At 43.6% G+C, this 17,607-nt stretch overlaps 1 protein-coding gene across 7 annotated transcripts in view; it reads left to right on the top strand.

Annotated features, from left to right (window-relative positions):
* The window catches only part of DMD (dystrophin), a 6,826,337-nt gene that overhangs the window by 2,452,823 nt on the left and 4,355,907 nt on the right, over window positions 1–17,607 (top strand). The window lies entirely within an intron of this gene.

The following is a 17,607-nucleotide window of genomic DNA, read 5'->3' on the forward strand; positions in this document are numbered from 1 at the left end:
CAGATTATTTATTGTTCATGTCTAGCAGTTATTTGCGAGTCACATACTGTTGGCCGTGGCCCTTTTTGCAGGTTCATCCCTAAACATTGTGCCTTTTGCCTCCTATTTTTCTGACCTTGTTTTCGTTGGCTTTAGGAGTCTGGACACTTTACCACTGCTGATCAGTGCTAAAGTACAAATGTGTTCTGTCTAAATTGTATTGGTGATTGGCTATTTATGATTGGCATATTTGATTCACTGATAATTTCCTAGTAGAGTGCACTATATAGATGCCGAGGGGAGCCAAATGCTGCCAGAGTGCCTGAAGCACTGGTTGAGCCACTGTACACTTGTCTCAGGCCTGCTATTGCAGTGTCTGCGAGTGCAGTTTTAAACTGCCTGTTCGACCTTGCAAGTGCATCCACTTGCCAGGCCAACCCTTCCCTTTTTCCACAAGGAAGGCAGCCCTATTGTAGGCCCAAGGTACACCAATGGGCAGGGTTTAGTGCATGTGAAAGGTAGGACATGTATTGGTCTGATTTGCATGTAGTGAAGTACTGCCAATTTTGTTTTTCACTGTTTTTCACTGTTGAAAGGACTACCTATCCCATATATCTAGAGCTGCATTGTAACAATTTACAACTGTAACTTTCAATTGGGAACAGCTAGAGATTTGAGGTTTGGGATCTCTGAATTTAAAAACACGTATTTTAGGAAAGGTGGCTTATTAATCGTGTGTATGTGTATGAAAATGCCACTTTTAAAAAGTAGGCATTTTCTGGCTTTACCATCATGTGCAATCAACGTCTGGAGCAAGACAACTGACTCATTGTCAGTGAAATTGCTCTCCCACCCTCGCAGCTCCACCATTAAGTGAGGTGCCCCTGCCCCTGCACTCTTGAGTGTTGGTGATCGAGGCCCTCCTCCACCCGCAGGTTTCCCTGCGCCTCATCCCTGGTGGTCCAGTGGACCTCTGTCTCCTTTCTCTCACTCTTCTCCTCCACTCGTTTTTCTACCCTTTCTATCTTTCACCTTTCTGCACCTTTCTGCATCTCTGCTCTTTTGTGCCTTATTTCTGCCCATTTTCCCTTTCTCTCCCACTGCTCCTTCACTCGTTTTCACTCGTTTTTCTACCCTTTCTATCTTTCACCTTTCTGCACCTCTGCTCTTTTGTGCCTTATTTCTGCCCATTTCCCTTTCTCTCCCTCTGCTCCTTCACTCGTTTTCACTCGTTTTTCTACCCTGTCTATCTTTCACCTTTCTGCTCTTTTCTGCATCTCTGCTCTTTTGTGCCTTATTTCTGCTTATTTTCCCTTTTTTCTTTATCCCTTCTTTCCTCCCTTTACCTTTCCCCGCCGCTGCTGCCCCCGCGGCTCCTCCCCCCCCCCAGCGCAACCGGCCCAATCCAGCTCCCCTCCCCGCTCCCGCCTCCCAGCTCTCCAGCCCTTCCCGACCCCTACTTAATGGCGGCCACTACGTGGTGCACCGAAGGCGCGTCAAAGGCAAGCACGTCTGCGCCCGTCTGCGACCCGTCCGGGACCAGCACCAGGAACCCTGGACCTCCGCCCGCCAACGCTACGACCCAGCAGTACTCCACGCACTCAACCCAACAACAACTGCAAGCTAGCATCACCAGCCGACACCCATGGACCCTTCAGCTGTCACCGCTGCCGGCACACCTGCAGCACCGCCAAGAACACGGATCCAGCACAACCCGCCCACAAGAACACAACCGAACCGAAGACCCTGCAATGCATCCTCCTCAACGTCCGATCCCTTCACAAACACGCCACAGAAATCTGGGACCTCCTCGACAGCACCACCCCGGACGTAGCATTCTTCACCGAAACCTGGACCAACACCACCTCGGGACCGGACATCGCCATCGCCATCCCCCAAGGATACAAGATCTCCAACCCCCACAGACCACGCACGCAACCTGGGAATCATCCTGGACTCCGAGCTCAAAATGGACCGCTAGATTAACTCTGTCTCATCTTCCTGCTTCCACACCCTCCGCCTCCTTCGTAAGACCTTCAAATGGATCCCCCTTGAACACCGAAAGATAGTCACTCACTCCCTGGTCACCAGCAGACTCGACTACGGCAACGCACTCTACGCCGGAATAAACAAAAACCTCATCCGCAAGCTACAGAACATCCAGAACGCCGCCGCAAGACTGGTCCTCAACCTGCCAAAACACTGCCACATCTCCCAGCACCTGCGCACACTCCACTGGCTCCCCGTCGAGGTGAGAATCACCTTTAAGATGTTCACCCACGCACACAAGGCCCTCTACGGCACCGGACCAGCATACCTGAACAGCCGACTCAAATTCCACGCACCCCAAAGGACCCTACTATCAGCCCAGCTCTCATACGTCGTGGTCCCCCGCACCAGAAAGACCAGATCGGGAGGCCGCTCCTTCTCCTTCCTCGCGGCCAAAGCATGGAACGCCCTTCCGCTCCACCTCAGACAGACAACATCGCTCCCCATCTTCGCAAGAAACGTCAAAACCTGGCTCTTCGACAGACCCCCTCCTTGATGGAATGGAACCTGCACCCTCCCACCCCTAGCGCCTTGAGACCCTTACGGGTGAGTAGTCGTGCTTTAACAAACCCCTGATTGATTGATTGGTTTTGTCTGACAGGGGCCTGTTTGTGTATTCACTCTAGACAGTGACACAAAGGGAGCTGAGGTGTGCTCCTCAAATCCTGATGGCCCACCACCAGACTCGTGGGCCTTCCTGAGCTAGAGTGGTGGGAGGAGTGAAGTTTGAAGTTTATTTATTTTTGCTTGATTAAATAAAACCATTGCATACAAAAGATAACATTTCTCATGGTTGGTGTTAAAAATATAATAAATGGTATTTCAAATAGTACAAATAATTAAAACGTTCTGTACGTTAGCCATGTTCGATACCAATATTATTTTAACTATGGCTGTTCCTATTACATTCCAGTTGGTTCGTGTAATAATTAGTCCAGTGTTTTATTTTTTTTGCAGTTATATCAAGGAATTTATTGAGCCGGCAATTTAGCTGAACCAGGTCGGGGTTGAAGCACATCATTAACGCTTGTCTGCATGATCTGGCTCCGTACTGTTTGAATGCTGGCTTTAACAAAGTAACCCTTATATCTTTTAGCATGTTGCAGATGCATATAACAATGATTGCGTCCACAATACCGCTGCCGCATAAACGACACTGCTGGGCTCCTTCCTTTCTTTCCCAAGGCGGCAGGAATTGGTTAAAGGGACCTACCCCCAGTCAGAATCTTAGAAATTTTTCCTTGATGTTAATGTTTAATCCCATATTCAGGTAGAGCTGGGGTTTTAGTTTGTTAGTGGGAGGAGTGGTCACTGACACATGAATAGGGAGGTGCCTGGCCTCTCACAAGGCCGTCTCCACCTCCTGGAGTGTACTGGAGCCACGACCAGGCAGAACAAGGACTTGTGCAGTACAAAGACAATCCTTTGAAGAATGTCTACTTCAAATGCCAAAATGGGTATAAGTATTGGACCTAAACCCCCGGACTTTTAGAACACTTCTGGATCAAGAGGACCCTCTGCCAAGGAGAAGAGCTGAAGAGCTGTGAGGAGGAGTACTGCTCCTTTGCTGCGTGCTGCTTTGCTGGGTTGACCTGTAGTTGCTGCATTGACCTGTAGTTCCTTTGGAAAGGAAAATGACTGGAATTTGCTTTGTACACTGCATGTGAAGTTTCTACAAGGCCTTATATGTGTTTGAATCCTGTTGGAAGTCTCAGGGCCATCAGAGACTTCACCTGCAGCCTCTCTGAATGCCACTGCTGGGAATTCTGACCTGACAAGTGGTGCCAATGCCAGTTCTGGGCCCGTGGGGTTGTTCCTGCTGCAAAGACCTGTTTGAAACTATCAAAAGCTGTGCATCATCCTTCAAAAGCCTGTTTTCCAATGCAGCACCGCCATGCAGGAGAAATTTCCATGCATTGCTGCCAAGCGGCTGAAGAAATTGACGCAGCGCCTGTCGGCGGCAAAAGAAACTGCTGCAGCCTTAGTTCAGCTTATTGTGTTTCTGAAGTCCGAGACCCCCGCACTGAGCCTGATGCAGGCCGTGCTGTTCAGCTGAAAGAATCAAAGCATCGTGGGACCGCGGCTGAAGAAATTGACGCATCGCCTGTTTGTCACCGCCTCATCAACCTACAACTCATTCGCATTTCCAAACATCGCACCTGTGCGGCAAGTTTTTTTGGCACATCACCCACAGACCAGAACCATCTTGGATTTTGATGCATCACTTCCCCCCCACAGTCTGTCTTTGACGCAAGACTTCTCCTGCCTGCTGCAGAACTGACGCATTGCCTCCCTGTGGACTCAGAAACTGACTCATCGCAGTGTTTTCTGAAGCTTCACTCCTGCTCAGTGTTTTGCTTTGTGGATTTTGTTGCATCTGAGGTACTTTGTTTAAAATTACCGCATCCATAGAGTTGTATGGACAAAATTGCTAGAAACCTTTTAAAAGTCATATTTTGAGTTGTGTATGTTGAATTATTGTCGTTTTGGTCTTGTTTGGTTTAGATAAAGATACTTTATTTTTTTTAACTGGTGTTTTCATTTGTAGTGTTTTCACTGGGTTACTGTGTGTGTTATGTACAAATATTTTACATCTTGCCTCTGAGATAGGCCTGCCTGCTTGTGCCAAGCTACCCAGGGGCGAGCAGGTATTATCTTAGGTGTGTAATCCTCTCATCCTGACTAGAAGGCAGGGTCCCACCTTGAACAGGGTGTATAGCACTGCCAGTCAGTCACACAGCTTTATTCGATCTTTTGTCAATAGACCATAAAAGCACAACAGCTCATATAAAATAATTTCGAGTTATTAAATACATATTTACATTGGTTAAAATAAGTATTAAACAAGTTTGCTGTGATCAGAATTAGGACCTTTAAAATCATTTGTATAAAAGGAGAGAATGGTTCATAAATAAAAATTACACACTACTATCAACAAGTGGTCCCACCTTTTTCCTCTTCCTGAAACAGGCCCATAGAAATGAAGCAACACAAAAATATACAAATGGGTCTGGTAAAGCCTTTAGAAAATACATGGCGAGCCGGCATTGCCTAAATTCATGGTGCCTAGGGATTGGAAGTATAAATATTTTCCTTTCCTCAAAGTAGTTTTTACAAAATAGTATAATATGCAGGTCCGACTGGACAGCATGGTTGTTACAGGGGCAGGGAGCAAGATCTGCTACTCTATATTTATTTTGTGAGTAGCCCAAGAGTATCGGGATCATATTCAATCTGAAGCGTAATAATATGAATCTGTGCTGTGAATTGTTTATGTGAGATAAATAATGAAAACCCTCTCCTGATAATGGTGGAACCAGGTCATATGCAATAGAAGACTGATAGATCCGTTTTTTTCCCTACGGGCTTGCTCTGCTCTTTGGGAATATAGATCCGTTTACCATTTCTTCTTGACTTCTTTGCAAGTGTCGGGGTCCTGAAAAAGTTTTGCCATCCCTAGGGCTTTCAGTTCTGTTTCTACATAATTTAGCCACCCGATCCTTTTATAATGATCTAGATTACAGCATTCTCTTATGATGGTTTGTGTCAGGTCGACCGTAGTTCTCTGCCATATTGACAACCACAGGAGGACCAGGGCCATCCTTATGGAGTAACTCAAATACGGAAGCCCCAGTTCAAGATGTAAGATGTGGTTTGGGGCCAATAGTGGTAAAGCTCTAATGTACCAATGTTAACCATCCCCCAAATACCTGCTCCATATGTAACGGCTGATTTTACTTTAGCTAAATATATGTTTTTAAGTGCATCCAATGGGCTTCCGCCCAACTTTTTTGCGAATCTCTTAACAGCGTTGAGGCTTCTTTGCATGCCCTGGCCTCTTGTTTTTACCACTGCCAACTAGAGGCCCCTGTTTCGGCAAGGAAAAGTTTTGAGTCCATGGTGTTTCATCATAGTAGCTGTTATTGCATTGATTTGAAGGAGCATCCTCCCAAGGTTAAACATCTGCAGATATTCACACCACCCAAACAAGGAATGCTATTCAAGCATAAGAATGACTCCAGGCGTAAGGAACTGTGTGCATCAATTGATTACATAGACATTGGGAGGATGTGCAGTCTATAAGGGTACATGATTCTGATATAGCAGAATAGACCAGTTGGTGTTATACTCAGCCTATATTATTGAATAGAGTTATATCTCTACGAAGTATGGTTTGGCTTTAGGCCATTTTTTTATTAACTATCAAATATACAAGCAGGCCACGTAGACTGCCTCAGGTCACTCGGGACCTCAATATGAACTCCAGGAAACATGCATAGACTTTTGAACACCCGGGAAAACAAATGTAAATATGTTTAGTTTGGAAAACAAGTTTATGGTGCACATTTCTAAAGACAAGAACCCCAACATGTGGTATGTAAAGAAACAACAATTGTGTGTGCATTTTTAAGATAGAAAGGAAACCGTGGAAACCGATGATGGACAACTGAAGGCTTTATGGACATTCATGGAGAGATTTACTCTTATTTGACACAAGGCAATGCCGCACCAAAGTTGCTCCACTACCTTGCGTCAAAGGGAAAGAGAAAGAATGGGGCATATTTACAAAGATATGGTGCATTTTTTTGGGTCCCCCAGTGCTGGCAGTCATGCTTCAGCGCACACACCCTCAAGTCATAGAGCAAGGCTGGGTACCTTCTCTGTAGCATACGCTTTCTTCTGGAAGGGGGCTCTCCCAAAACAAAACTGTGCTTTAACCCCTTCGACGCTCATGACCAGCTGAGCTCGTCATGAGTTACGCCTCTCCTATGCTCATGACGAGCTCAGCTCGTCATGTAACGCGGGTTTTTTAAAAGTGCCGCGCACAGCGGGAAAACCGCTAGCGCGCATGCGGTTAAGATGTTTCCCGCTTTGTATGTATGTTGTACAATGCAGCACACATGCAAAGTTGGAAAAATGATAAGACATTTTTAAAGAAAATCTTGTTGTCCCTGCCTTGAGAACGTGTAAGATATTGCTTCAAATCCCTGTCAATCAATGTTTGTAGACATGGATTTGCATTGAAACCTAGGATTGGTTGCCTGGAAATGCCTTTAGACTACTCATGTAGACTACTCATGGAAAGTCAGCTTGCCTCAAAGTCATGCAAAGCAGTGTATAACACAAATTTGTGTTACTTTGGAATACTATCCAACACAAATCCTAGCTTGCATTGGATAGTAAACCATACCCTAACACTTTGTGCAGGGGCTGCGTCACAAAAGTGAATCAAATCTGGCTCAAATCATTTGTAAATCTGGGCGTTGCCTTATTGATGGTCAGTATTAGTGTTGTACGTGGCAAGTTTTTTCGTACCATAGAAATTCAACTGTATTGGTATTTTGCAAAAAAGAGAAAAATATTATAAAACAAGATGGTTTGAAGGGGATACTCCATCAAACACCCGTAACATGATAGTATCGCCTAAATGCACATAAACACACATTCCTCAATTCCTGGAGGTATATTACGCATGCATGGCGTTTCTGTAGCATCAACACCGAATATTGTCCAGAGTTTAATATATCATATATTTCCGTATGATTGTGCAAAATCCTCTTTTCTGAGTCCCACATAAAATTAGACACTTGGCAATGTTGCCATGTTTCTCAACCATACGTCTATCTTATGCGGATTTGTGAATTTCTAGAATCTTAAAGGAAGTATTTTACCGGTAGCTTGTGTGTTTTTTGACCAACAAGCCTCTGTCTTAGGTCCTTAAGTGCAATTTTGCCTTCGAGCTGCTAGGGCCAGAAACTTTGGCATCTTAACATTGTACTCACTTTCATGTATTTGAATGGTAATCACTAGGCTTAACTGAAACTGATATGGTAATAACTACTCAATCCAAGATATTTCAAAAGAAAAACAACATTTTGCTATGCGAAAGAACGCGAGGCAAGCTTCACCCGCAGTTTACATGACTAGAGTTGAAGGACTTCCAACTTTTTCGGAAGATACAGCTTTGCTGGACACACTCAAGTGGCAGTTAAAACAGAGAGGAAAGTAATGTGTACATTTGCATCTATATTACATAGCTCGCCGTTGTGAATGCATTGAGATGTGCAAGCTGTCTTTTCTCACCTGCCTAAGCAATATGTTTGCAAATGTACCCTGCAGGAATAAAAACAACACGGGGCATTGGAGACCGCAGCTCTAATGATTGTTTTTGCCTTTTACTCGACGCCAGGGAGGGGAAACCCCCGAGGCTGCCGACGTTTCCTCATTTGCAGGTCTTCCCTTATCCTATGGAGCAGCGTGCTTTGCTCATCAGTCAGCCCGACCTTCTAATGAATGCAGTGTTACCTTCCACTACGGCCTCTCTCTCAGAGGACAAATGCCAGAGTCTAAGGGAACACATTGGTTATTCATACCGTCTTAATACAGTATGCCAATCACCCAGGGACATTAAAATAAAAAAGGCACTGTTTAAACAGCCCTCCTTGTTTCTGCTGAAATGACACAGCGTGACAATTGCCTCGAATACATTTCCATGTTCGTCACAGCGAATTTATTTGTATTCCGTCTGATAATGCTGAGTTATACTGAAGCTGCGGGGAACGTGATGGTTTATCCATTTTGTCTTATTTTGAAACCTGTGGGCGAGGTTTGCTGACTTAATGCAGTTCCACTGCAGGTCATTCATGCTGACCCCTCCATTAGTCTGTTGCTGATAACGAGTACAGCACTACTTGTTCTGTCAGAACGTTAGAAAACGGAAACTACGCTTATTTCAAATTCTGTGCGTATTAGAAATGTGCTGAATCAGCATTTGATGTGGGTGAAGCACAGAAAAATACACCCATTTTCAAATTTGTCCATGGTAACATTTTATGGATTTACAGTGAAGATCTATAGGTTGTGTCTACTTTGATGTTGACCATTCCACACATTGCATCAAGGGCCTAACGAAGCAAAATATCGTGAATAAAGCGCTCTAATGTTAGTAATTGGTAGATAAGCATTCACAAGCAATACAGAATACAAATTTAATTCAGCGGTGAAGCAAAATTTCCTATGAGTGGTAAAAGGAAGATCTACCCTATATAAAAATTAAAGGGAACTACCTGGAACGTCGGTAGAATGGATCTATTTCAGGTGTTCAAGATGCACTTACGATTCTCAGGCTGAAAATGCAATGCCGTCAGTTTAAAGGTTTCAAAAACACATAAATAGTCAGAATTTAGAATTTTAAAGATTTGCTAACAATTGATTATCTCTTGAATTCCTGAAGTTCTGGATATTGTTTTTGCTCTCGGAGGGGTACTTTGCTGTTGATCCAAAATAGTAATGAATACATTACAAAGGAACCATAATGAAATCCCCTCCCCTGTCCAGCCCCTTAAACATGCACAGCTTCAGCAAAAATACCACAAGGAGAATGGAGAAACGTAAAGTATGGTAGAACACAAATCTGAGAACCGAGGGTTATGACTTCAAGTGTTAACCAGGCGGTATATCTAGTCAGTGAGTAGCGGGTAGTCATATCTTCCCTATGTGCAGATAGTTTGTCTCCCCCCTTACCCAAATCTCTCACCGTTCCACTTCTATCAACAGTCACGGCTCAGGGGCTTCATTGCCATTCGCAGGGGGAAGAGGAGGCTCCACAGCGAGCTCCACAGATTGCGCCTCGCCCACCTCCTCCTCCTGTTATGTATCCGCATCCACTTTTCGTGCCAAGAGGTATGCAGTCAGAGGGCCCAATATGTCCTTTGGTCTCGACGTCAGGGTAAGAAGACCAGCGTAGCACATCAATTGCTCCTGCCAAGTGGTCAAGTCTTGTATCCAGTCCTTCAACTTTGTTGGTGGGGAAGGACCATGGTCTGTGGAGCAAACTCTGGTGGCCAGAAAGCCTGGGGAGTGCCCCCCCCAAGCAGGCCGTCAAAAACCTGGGGGTATGGATGGACTCATCCCTCAGCTACCAAGTTCAAACCAAGAAAGTGGCGGGGACCTGCTTCGGGCTACTACGGGGGCTTAGACCCCTACTGTTTTTTTGGATCCATCCACACGTCAGACCATCATTCAAGCAACTATAATGTCCAGATTGGACTATATCTGTTCCTTGTACTTAGGGTCCAATAAGGCTGAGATTGCGCAGCTACAACGGACTCAGAACGCAGCTGCCAGACCTTTGATTGGCTTGCGTAGGGACTGCCCGGTGTCTGCCACATCCGCCGGCTACACTGGCTGCCGGTTGCCAGGAGAATTGAGTTCAAGGCTCTTTGCATCACCTTTAAAGCCCTGAAATTCAACTCCCCGACCTCCTGTCCTACTTAGTCACGCCCTATGTTCCCTCACGTCAGCTCCGCTCACTTGGTCAGCACCTGGTGGTGCTTCCTAGGTTTTGGAAGGTGCGGTCAGGAGGCCGATCCTTTCGCAACAGGGCAGCGCATCTCTGGAACTCGCTACCTACCCACATCCGGAGCCTAACCAACTACTTAGCTTTCAGGAAGGCCATTAAAACGTACCTGTTTCCCACTGTGTAGTCTGCCCCTTTCCACCCTCCGTGTGAGTTGCTTGGCTGTCAGCACCAGGACGCCCCTTTGCTGGGGCAGCTGTCGCGCTATACAAATCACAGTAACATAACATAACATAACTTTGGAGCGCGGCCCCTTCCCCATTTACAGGCTATTCGACGTTTTGCAATGAGGAGACCTAGTGCAAGGTACTTTTTATGTGCTGTAGCTATATCCTGGGTGCTACCTAGGAGTGCCATCAATGGGTTCGGCTGTAGTTGTATCCCTATCATGTGGGACATACCTTCAAATACCAGTGACCATATTCTGATATTTGTGGAGATTGCCATACTAAATTAGAAAAATAAACCCCTCCCCTCCACATCGTGCACATCTATCGTCTTCCTGTAATTTGAATTTATGAAGTTTAGCAGGAGTGTAGTATAGCCTATGTAGGAATTTATAGTGGATGAGTCGCAGCCGGCTGCTAGCCGTAACTGTTTCTGTCTGCATGCAACTAAATTCCCACTGCTCGTCCAGTAGGGGCGTCTCTAGATCCCTGTCCCATTCCGCCCGGGCAAGTAGTATATAGGGAGGCGGTGCATTTTGTATGTGTTTGTACAGCAGGGATGTGACATGTTTGGGAGGTCCAGGTTGTAAGAGTGCGTGCAGTGGGGGTAGGGTAGTCGGTTCCGAAGTGAACGATGGAGTGGCAGCTTTCACACTCTGCCAGAATCGTATGTACATGAACAGGTCCATAATGGTAGGGTTATGTACGCCAAAGAATTGCTCTTTGGAATGGAACTTGCCTCCTATATAAAGGTCCCCCCAAGTGGTGTATTCGAGACTGTCTAGCAGTCGCCGGCATATCCCTTCATTTGTGATCTGTAATAAGGGTTGACGTGCCAAGGGCATTCTAGGAGAATACATTAGTGGAGGGTCAGTGTAGCGAATATCCCTAATTAGTAGAAACAACTACATGAAAAGAGAAAGGCAGGTGTTTCAATGACCGAGCAGTATATGACATCCAAACCCTTTTGCTGGTAGAAACCGGGTTCGGTGCTAATTGTGGCAGCTGGCAGGTTTTAACAGGGTGCACAGCATTAATGCCTAAGTCAAACGTTGATGGTGTTGCTAGTTTAGAGGCATGTTGGAACTGGAGCTGCAATATGACAGTCACACAAGACTCGCTATATAGTACTGGAGCTTCTAGACTGGCAGCACTGACTGGATACACCTGAACCCTCTTCTCATTCATGAGAACTGTACATGAGCAATAAAATATCTTCTCTCCGTGTTGTGTTTAAACTCTTTTAGTCCCACACATTTCGTCCAATTTATCTGTTTTTCGTTAATGCCCCCATAGCGAAGATTTGTCCCCATAAAACTGCAATTTCCCAAAGCATTTCGAATAATCCACTCATCATCAGAGGGATTGTTAGCCCCACTCTATGAGCAAAATAAGTGAAACAGCATTTCAATTACTAAAGGGATTAACACCTAAGGATATGCATTGTTTTCACAATCAGTTACAATGTTGTTACTGCTTTACATGTACCAGTCAGTAATGCCTCGAGACGTACCATCGGTGCTGCCTGCCGTCCTTATTTTCTTCCTATTTATGTGTAATCACCTGTTTTAGCTCATATTCATCATTTTTCATGAAAATAAACAACTCTCTGATTGAAAGTGAGTCAAGAAGTATAAGTCATAGCATATATTGTCAACTTCTCTTACTTTTACTATAAAAAATCAATGTTCGCTTTTCTCTCAGACCTATCAATTCCTTTCTAGTGTCTTTATTATGATCCATACCTTCACGCAGGGCTTTAAGTGGGATGAAAAAACTGGGGGGTCTCTCAAAGGGGCACGACCAATGTAATTAAGGGTGTGGCTTTAAAATCCCATAAGCTAAAAATCTGTGCTTAGCATAGTGTACCACCCGACTTGTAGTTTGATCTTTCTATAATTGCATCTAGATATACGATACAACAAGTAACATTACACCTACAACAAATCAGGATTTTTGGCTTTGACAATGGTTGTTAGTTGGAAAAGATAAATAAGCAGCAACTATGGCTTGTATACAATCTTGAAAAAGCTTTGACTTAAAGCACTGGTGACAATGTTGCTGCTCCTGAGTTTCAAAAAGTGAACGGGAAACCCAGAGAGAAAATGACTCTCTTTAAAGGATTTCCCTCCCCCTATAAAGCTCACCTTGCATGAGTCATGCCGTAACTTCTCCACGAGTGAGAAGTGAGCATGCGCACATGATGTGCCTGCTGTCACAGCAGTCGGGAAAAAAATGGACCGTCTGTGCCAGGGCACAAAACAGAACCCCATAGAGACCCCTTTCGAGGCACTGGTGAGACCCGGGCCACTTAAAGCCCTGTCTTTACATCTTCTTGAACCGCAGTGCGTCACAGTCCCCTGCGGGGAGACCCTCTTGGGTTGTGACGGTCTTAGCCCATTGTCGTCTTATTTCCCTGTCCCCAGAACCTCAGTGAAACACTGAAGGTCAGTGAAAGACAAAATGCCTCAGTGAAACACTGAAGGTCAGTGAAAGACAAAATGCTCTAGCGCCCGTTCACTAGATACTCAGAAGCCCTGTTCTCTTTTACAGACGGGGGACACTTTGCGCTTGTTTTTATTTGCAACTAGCTTACCCGTCGCGCGTTGCTGCGATCTCCGAAGAAAGGAAATTCGTTATGATAATATTTAATTTACATTGTGTCATTTTTATTGAAATGTATTCATTTTAATATGGAAAACATTTCAAAGTGTCGTATTAATTCTATTTATTTATTCGAGAGCTTGTGGTTACACAATTTTTTGTTTTTCAGCCTGGTGCGTACATCAGTATTCGAAAGATTATGAGGGCCCTGGGGGCCGATATTGTAAAAAATGTTATGCCAGAAACCTTCGCGGGAGTGTACTCAACAACTTTCCAAAGTTTCCTGGCGATCGGATGAATGCTGTTTTAATTCTATTTATATATCCGAGTGCTTGTGGATACATGATTTTTTGTTTTTCCGTCTTGTGCGTACATCAGTATTCGAAAGATTATGAAGGACCTGGGGGGGCCGATATTTAAAAAATGTTTATGCCAGAAACCTTCGCAGGAGTGTACTCAACAACTTCCCAAAGTTTTGTGGCTATCGGATGAATGCTGTTTTAATACTATTTATTTATACGAATGCTTGTGGATACACAATTTTTTGTTTTTCCGTCTTGTGCGTACATCAGTATTCGAAAGATTATGAGTGCCCTGGGGGGCCGATATTTAAAAAACATTTTTATGACAGAAACCTTTGCGGGAGTGTCCTCAACAACTTCCCAAAGTTTCATGGTGATCGGATGAATGGTGTAGTAATGAATAAAGGACAAACAGACAGACAGACATACATTAGTTTATCTATATATAGATTATATAACATAATGTGTATTTCTAAAGCGCACGTTTACCCCTTCAGGGTCTCTTGGCGCTAAATAACAGATGTTTATTGTTACCTAACTCAATGATACTCATTTTAGCGGCCTCAAATGGATGAAAGGCTTTTGCTATTTTCTCCTTTTGAATGATCTTGATAAATATTATTATAAACATAACGGTGGTCTGAGTTTTGAAAACATTAAATGTTGTATGGTATTTTATCACTTATATCCTTTATATTTGTTGTAAATGATACACTGCTTAGTTGTGCTGTTTCTCCTTAAGCCTTGTTGTAATTTTCTCCCAGTTTAGAGCCATTTTGAGCCTGCATTAATGTGTCCCACTGACAGAAGCATAGCGGACGATGTGGACATATCTGTCTATAGTAGTGCCATCGTTAAACAGAGTTCAATGAAAAATATGTGAAATGTGTAGACTTGAATTACCTAAATTGTCTGAAGACCAGATGTATGTTGTAGTGAGTGCTTATTCTCAAAGTGGGATCATTGTTGGTTGCCATAACTATCATAGTAGTTGTGAACAAACGTCTGTTACCTTAGATATAATCCCAGGATATTAAATGGTCGTGCTGATGGCAAAAAAAACTTGATCTAGATTAAATGCTACAGAAACATTTGATAAAATACCAAAACTTGGTATCACAGGTGGCAGAATGCTTCAGTTTTATTTTTTCGACAGATTGTGGTAAATAACTTTTCCTTTAATGTTATTATTGCAACACGTGCAGTTTTATAGCAAGGAGAAGATACCGTTGTTTGTGTTGGTACTAGGGGCATTTTTTCTGAACATTCAGACTTCCTCAATTTCAGGTTGTAACTGGATCCACGGCGTTAATGCCATAGTCAAAAGGCAATGGTGTTGCTTGTGAAAAGATATGTTGGGGCTAGTGCTGCAACATCTCAGCACAGACACTTGACTCAAAATGTGGGATGTTGAAACACAAAAATGCACTGTTAGTATCAGTGGTCATATTCCTGAAATGCAGGTACATCTACCATAGATAAAACCAAAGGGAATAATAAGGTTCCCGAAACTTTGTAGACTTGGGGCCTGATTCTGATGCGGTTAGGAAAGAATTCCCACCTAGGGCCTGATTCTAATGAGGTTAGGAAAGCCTCCTAATGGCATTTGCTCCTTCCAAATCGGATCGGGAACGTGTCTTCCCGACCCAAGGCCCAATTATGATGCGGTTAGGAACATATGCTCCCATTGAAGTCAATGGGAGTCCAACCAAATCGTATCTGGAAGCATCCGGATGCATCGTACTCCGTCGGTCGGACTCTCCCGATCCAAGTGGGTCGGAAACCATTTCCCAACCAATTCGGTTGGGAAGCTTTCTAACCCACATCAGAATCAGGCCCTAACTGTTAAATTTGTACACGCTTCTAGCTCCAGGGGATGGAGAAACATACAACTTGGGGTTAATTCCTACTTATTATGACTTCAGTGGGAATCCCAATTCAGATGCGAGCAGGAATTATGGCCTGCACCTCTGATTTCTTTACCATCACATCATGCCAGGAAATTCTTGGTGAAATGTGAACGGGAAAAACTTCTCACAAAGAAGGGAAAATATACAATTTAGTGTGCACAAAACCTAATATTCACAGGTTATCCATCATACCTAGAACAAAATTCCTTTCAAACACAGTACTACTCCACTGAATTCACACAAGTATGGCACCATGTACCAGGATTTCTTCAGGTAATCTTGGAAGTAGAATAGAGGAATGGTATGTTTACATTCACATGTGCCAACTCCCAATCCTGCCCCATCCATCAACCAGTTCCACAAGGTTCATCTACTCAACTTTATCTGTAATCGATGCTGGGTAAGGCAAATGGGAGAGGTGTTGGCCTAACGGCTAGGGCGCTCGACCTCGGACCTGGAGGAACTGGGTTCGAGTCTCGGTAACGACGCCAAAACCTCCTGTGATTCTGGGCAAATCACTTAATCTCCCCGTGCCTAAAATGAAAGTAACTGGGAAAAAAAACGTAAAAATGTAACGTAACTGGAAAAATATGTAAAAGCGCTCTGATACCTGATTCGGTTTGGATCTAGTTCGTGCTATATAAAACTCTGCAAAAAAAAAAATGGTAGACTTTAATTGTTTATTATCTATGGACAAGAAGAATCTCTTGCCTTTGCTCTGACGATCTTCCATGCCATAGGATCTGGTGTCAGATCATGGAGCAGAAAGAAATCACAATTGTTGACAGTGTATGCAGGGTATAAGAAAATAGATTATTAGTCATTTTCAAAACAGTAGTTCACAATCTGATTTTACCTTTAAAGATGATTTAAAATTACAATTTATTCGAGTGTGAACAGCATTTCTCTATCAGGTCCCAAACTGACCTTATCACGTATTAAGTGTAATAAGGTAAGCCATTTTTAGTCTATAGGAGCAATAGCCTTTCAGCAGTGAAAAACAATGTTAGGCGTTTTTCACTTTTAAGACATGTAAAACTTAAAAACACAAGACCTACCTTTTAAATACCAGGCACCCTGCCCTATGATCCTTTAGGGCCTACCTTAGGGGTGACTAATATGTATTAAAAAGAGGGTTTAGGCATTGCAAAATGTTTATTTTCAAAGTTCAAAATAGCAGTTTAGAACTGCACTATAAACCTCAGTGACATGCCTAAGAAAAAACTTTAAAATGCTTTTCTAGAGCATGGCACAATGAGTGTTGTTGCCACTAGGAACTGGGTACAGTAAGTACCATTTTACTAGGGACTTACATCTAAATTGAATGTACAAATCAGGTGTATTCCAATTGTACTATATTTTCAAGGGAGAGCACAACCACATCACCACTGATTATGCAAAAGTAGAGCTCAAAGAGTCCTAAAAGCTGACAAAAATGGAATCAGCAAAGGAAGGCTAGGTCCAATAGGGGTGACCATGCTATAAAACCAGTTTCTTACATAAGCCACCCTGAGCTCCTCAAGCTAAAGGCAAGATGCAACAGCCATTATCTTGGGAGGCTCCTTGAGGTTTCAGTGGAGAGGATGTTGAAAATCTCTCTGCATTGGTTGGGGTAGTTCCGACCCCACACCGTCCTGTCAAGACTAATTCCACCAAGACCATCACACTACCACGAGAACCCTGTACGCAGAAAGATTGACAGCTTCAGTTCTGGAATCATGGGACACCGCCAGTTGTAGTAAAATATTTTTTTCAAATACACAGGATGATGGAACCTAAATACTTTCTTGAATCATTGACTGGTTACTACTTCAACTTCGAGGTACAAACATTTTGAATCATAGGAGGAGAATCATTAACTCATATTCTGTAGTCAGAAAGGAATAATTACATTGAAAGCCCTGAAGAAGTCCGAGAGGACGAAACACGTTGGCTACTTGTTTTTACCGACTGTGAAGAGGAAGAATAAAGGATCATGAAATATATTTCTCCAATTGATGTTTTGTAAAATAGAACATTGAGAACTTGTGTTACACCATTTAAAGCAGTTTCTTGGCTGAACTCTACTGTATAGAAATACCACTTGCATGTTACATTGATGCTAACCAATACAGTTGACCAATCCCAAAAGGTAGTTGGTGTACCTCATTTGTTTTAGGCTTACTCTCAAATTCTTCTTCGGACTTCACGGTTACTTTGCCAAGCTTATCCCTAACCACTAACCTTGTGAGTCTCTG

This window comes from Lissotriton helveticus, chromosome 8, assembly GCF_964261635.1.
Source record: "Lissotriton helveticus chromosome 8, aLisHel1.1, whole genome shotgun sequence".
Classification (NCBI taxonomy): Eukaryota; Metazoa; Chordata; class Amphibia; order Caudata; family Salamandridae; genus Lissotriton; species Lissotriton helveticus.